The 5138-nt window shown below is 47.5% G+C and overlaps 1 pseudogene; it reads left to right on the plus strand.

The window, feature by feature from the left end:
- The first annotated feature begins 228 nt into the window (after positions 1-228).
- Positions 229-316, plus strand: LOC135277076 (U6 spliceosomal RNA; annotated as a pseudogene).
- The last annotated feature ends 4822 nt before the right edge of the window (positions 317-5138 follow it).

Here is a 5138-nt window from a genome sequence, read left to right on the forward strand (position 1 = left end):
GGATCACTAGAGGTCAGGAGTTCAATATCAGCCTGGCCAATATCGTGAAACCCCATCTGTACTAAATATACAAAATTAGCTGGGCGTAGTGGCACGTGCTTGTAATCTCAGCTACTCGAGAGGCTGAGACAGGAGAATCGCTTGAACCTGGGAGGCTGAGGTTGCAGTGAGCTGGGATCGGGCCACTGCACTCTAGCCTGGGTGACACGGTCTCCAAAATAAAAATAAATAAATAAATAGAAGAACAATACAGAGAAGATTAGCATGGACCTTGTGCAAGGATGACATACAAATTTGTAAAATGTTCCATATTTTTTGATAGCACAACAGGGTGATTACAGTCAACAATAATTTATTGTACATTTAAAAATAACTAAAAGAGTAGAATGCCAGTTGCAGTGGCTCATGCCTGTAATCTCAGCACTTTGGGAGGCCAAGGCAGGCAGATCACCTGAGGTCAGGAGTTCGAGACCAGCCTGGCCAACATGGTGAAACCCCATCTCTACTAAAAATACAAAAATTAGCTGGGTGTGGTGCTGTACACATAATCCCAGCCATTTGGGAGGTTGAGGCATGAGAATGGCTTGAACCCAGGAGGCAGAAGTTGCAGTGAGCTGAGATCATGCCCTGGGCAATAGAGTGAGATTCCATCTTAAAAAAAAAAAAAAAGAAAAGAAAAAGAGGAAAAGGGAAAAGGAATATAACTGGATTGTTTATAACACAAAGAAAGGATAAATGCTTGAGGTGATGGATATCCCATTTACCCTGATGTGATTATTACACATTGTATGCCTATATCAAAATATCTCAAGTACCACATAAATGTATACACCTACTATGTACCCACAAATAAAATATTTTAAAAAGAAGAAGGAAAACTCATATGACAGGTCATCACAGACTGAAATGAAAGCCAGAGAGGTCAAAGAGCTTCTCCAAGTCACACAGCAAATCCTCCACTGACCTCAAACCCAGGTCTCTCTCTATTCCGGGTTGTATCCAGTTCTCCACAGAGACCTTTGGCCTCAGATTTTCTGGAGGAGAAAGAGCAGAACTTGACATTTAGTTAAAAGGAAACCCTGAAAACAGCTAAGGGTGAGAAACTGGGTTGCTAAGAAACCCCCAAGGGTGGGGGAGAGGGTTGGCATCCATTGCTAGGCAACGTAGAAGAAGCTAAGCAGGCAGGTTTGGCTGCAGACACCTTTCTCCCTCCTTTTCATAGACTCCTAGAATGCCAGGCTGGATATGCTCTTAAGAGACATCTAAGGCCAGGCACGGTGGCTCACGCCTATACTTCCAGCACTCTGGGAGGCTGAGGCAGGTAGATCACTTGAGGTCAGAAGTTCAAGACCAGTCTGGCCAACATGGTAAAACCCAATCTCTGCTAAAAATACAAAAAATTACCTGGGATGGTGGCATGCGTCTGTAATCCCAGCTGCTTGGGAGGCTGAGGCAGAAGAATCACTTGAATCCAGGAGGCAGAGGTTGCAGTGAGCTGAGATCATGGCACTGCACTCCAACCTGGGCAACAGAGTGAAACTCCATCTCAAAAACAAAACAAAACAAAAAGAGACTACTAGTCCCACCACCTAATTATACAATGGGGAAACTGAGGCCTAAAAGGCAAGGTGATTAGCTCAAAGTCCCTCTAATTCCTCTACATGAACAAAGATAAATAGCATGGGGGAGGCAGGGAGCACGGTCACTGGAGAGTGGCCTGGCATAGCTGAGGCAGTTTGAGGATAAATCTATAAAACATAAAGTGACCGAAGATAAATCTATAAAAGAGTGAGGGAGTCAATTGCAAAATGCCTTGGATTTCAAGTCAAGAACTTGAGAGTTTATCTTGAGGATAGTAAGGGGCCATCGAAAGGTTTTCAGCAATGGTCAGGTTTGTGTTTTCAAAAGACCCTGGCTGGGCATAGTGGCTCATGCCTATAAATCCAGCACTTTGGGAGGCCAAGGTGGGCTGATCATTTGAGGTCAGGCGTTCGAGAGCAGCCTGGCCAACATGGTAAAATCTCTTCTTTACTAAAAATACAAAAATTAGCCAGGTGTGGTAGCATGTGCCTGTAATCCTAACTACCCAGGAGGCTGAAGCAGGAAAATCGCTTAAACCTGGGAGGCGGAGATTTCAGTGAGCTGAAATTGCACCACTGCACTCCAGCCTGGGCAATAGAGCGAGACTCAGTCTAAAAAAACAAAAAGACCTCTTGGAAGCCGGGCACAGTGGCTCACACCTGTAATTCCAGCATTTTAGGAGGCCAAGGTAGGAGGATCTCTGGAGGCCAGGAGTTTGTGACCAGCCTGGGCAACATAGCAAAACCCCATGTATACCACACATACACAGACACACAGACACACAGACACACACACACACACACACACACACACACACACACACACACACACACTCCTTGACCCCTTAGGCTGCAATGTGGAGACTCTGGATAAATTCCAAATACCTTCAAGGTCCTTCTCACTCTTGCCTGTCACCCTCCTTTCTCTACACCATCCCTGCAAACTGGTTAGCTTCTGTGTCAGCTGCCCTTGCTGGGCCTTCCCATGTGCTGTTGTTGGCATCTGTAAAGTCCTTTCCTTTGCCTCACTCTGCCTTATCCTATTGTTCCAGTATTACTTCATAACAAATTGCCCCAAAACCTAATAGTGTGGACAACTGACATCTCCCTATGCTCCTGGATTCTGTGGGTCAGGAATTCAGACAGGACATGGAAAGGATGGCTTGTCTCTGCTCTGCGATAGCTGGGCCTCTGCTGCGAAGACCCTCCAACAGCTGGGAGTGACTTGAATGACGAGGGGCTGGAATCATCTGGAGGCTTCTCCACTCATGAGTCTGGTACCTGGGCTCAACTGTCAACTGAAGCACCTACCCACACATGGTCTTCCCACGTGGCCTGGGCTTCCTCACCACTTGGCAGTCTTGGCTGTTGGCCTTTCAATATGGCGGTTCAGCGCAACTTAACCTTAGAAATCCTGCAGCATCACGTCTGCTGTGTCCTGTTAGTGACGAGTGAATCATGAAGGCCAGTCCAGATTCACAGGGAAGGTAATTTAAAGGAGGAATGCCAAAGAACTTGTAGCACGTTCTGAGATCATCACATCCTACTGAGGTTTCAGGCCACAGCTTAAACATTACCTCCTCCAGGGAATGACCTGACCACGCCCTGCTCCATGTCTGGACTAAGCACCTCCTCAGGGTTCCCCCAGACTCACTGTCCATCTCCAGCAAAGCATCTCCATTCCCGAGTTATGCGTCTCCTCAGATCTGTGAGGAGGCTCACTGCAGCCTTGAACTCCTGGGCAGAAGGGATCTTCCCGGTTCAGCCTCCTGAGTGGCTGGGACTACAGGCTGGCTAATTTTTTAAATTATATTTTGTAGTAGCAGGGTCTTGTTTTCTGGCTCAGGCTGGTCTCAAACTCCTGGCTTCAAGTGATCCTCCCACCTCGGCCTCCCATAGTGCTGGGATTACAGGCATGAGCCACCATGCCCAGCCCAGACCCTTAATAATGTTTATTGAATGGGTGAATGTATGTGCTAAGGCATTCACTCACCGATTCCTCCCTCATGAAGCTTACATATGAATTGGAGAGAGAGAGACAAAAAATAAAAACTACATGTGATAAATGCCATATGGTGATAAATGCTGTTAAGAAAAATAAAGCAAAGGAAGAGAATAGTTCCTGGAGGATGTTACTTTATGTGAGTGGTCAGGGAGGACACTGTGAGGTACTCCCTGTGCCCACTCCAGAGCACTTTGAGGTAGTGGGCTGGGAGCTGAGACCTGAAGGAAGGAAGACATGTGGCTTTCTGGAGGAAGGGTATTGTTTGTTTGTTTGTTTGTTTAGACGGAGTCTCGCTTTGTCTCGTCCAGGCTGGAGTGCAGTGACATGATCTCGGCTCACTGCAGCCTCCGCCTCCCAGGTTCAAGTGATTCTCCTGTCTCAGCCTCCTGAGTAACTGGGACTATAGGCATATGCCACCATACCCAGCTAATTTTGTATTTGTAGTAGAGGCATGGTTTCACCATGTTGGCCAGGCTGGTCTCCAACTCCTGACCTCAAGTGATCCACCCACCTGGACCTCCCAAAGTGCTGGGATTACAAGTGTGAGCCACCACACCTGGCCAGAGGAAGGGTATTTTAAGCAGAGGGAAGAGCATGGGCAAAGGCCTTCAAGTGGGAGTGTGCTTGGTACTTTTGAGGAACAGGACAGAGCCCAGTGTAACTGGGCATGTGAGAGAAGGAAAAAGTAGTAGGAGATGAGGCCCAGGCTTGGCCACAGGCCAGTTCTCATGGGATTTTGCAGGCCATGCTGAGGACTTTGGCTTCTGCTGAATGAGAGGAGAGCCACTGGCGAATTTTGAACAGAGGCAGGGTGTGTGTGATTTATAGTTCAACCAGATCACTCTGGCTGCTCTGTGGACGATAAGATGATGAGTGGGACAAAGGAAAATGCAAGGAGCCCTTCGGGGAGGCTGGTATAGGATGCCAGGCAAGGTATGATGGATCCTGGACCCGGAGGGGGGCATGAAGTCATGAGAAGTGACAAGACACAGGGCATATGTTGAAGGTGGAGCCAACAGGGTATAACGGAGATCGCGCTGGGAGGAAAAGAGGCGTCAAGGATGACTGAGAGGCTTTAGCCTTTCATTTCACCTCAGCTGTAAAGATGTGGTTTGCAGAAGCAGGCTTGGGAGCACTGTGGAAACAAGAGTTCATTTTTTGGCATGTCAAGTTTGAGGTGCCAATTAGATATCCCAGTGGAGGTGACAAGAAGGCATCTTCTTGTCACCCAGTCATTCATTTATGTTACCTGCCTGGTCCCTACAGGGGTGAGTTTGCTATTCTTCAAGAAGACCGGGGAGTCTAGCCATGTCCGAGATGGAGCTGTAGACTTGAGGAACCTCAGCTACGATACTTCAGCCTCCCAAGTAGCTGAGACTGCAGGCATGCACCACCATTTCTGGCTAATTAAAAAAAAAAAATTAGTAGAGATGAGGTCTTGCTATGTTGCCCAGGCTAGTCTCAAACTCCGGGACTCAAGAAATCCTCCCACCTCCACTTCTGGGAGGTGCTGGGATTACAGGTGTGTGATAAGCAGAATTCTAAGATGGCCC

The sequence above is a fragment of the Aotus nancymaae genome, unplaced genomic scaffold (genome assembly GCF_030222135.1).
Source record: "Aotus nancymaae isolate 86718 unplaced genomic scaffold, 86718_ANA_hifiasm-v0.15.2.pri h1tg000029l, whole genome shotgun sequence".
NCBI classification, from domain to species: Eukaryota; Metazoa; Chordata; class Mammalia; order Primates; family Aotidae; genus Aotus; species Aotus nancymaae.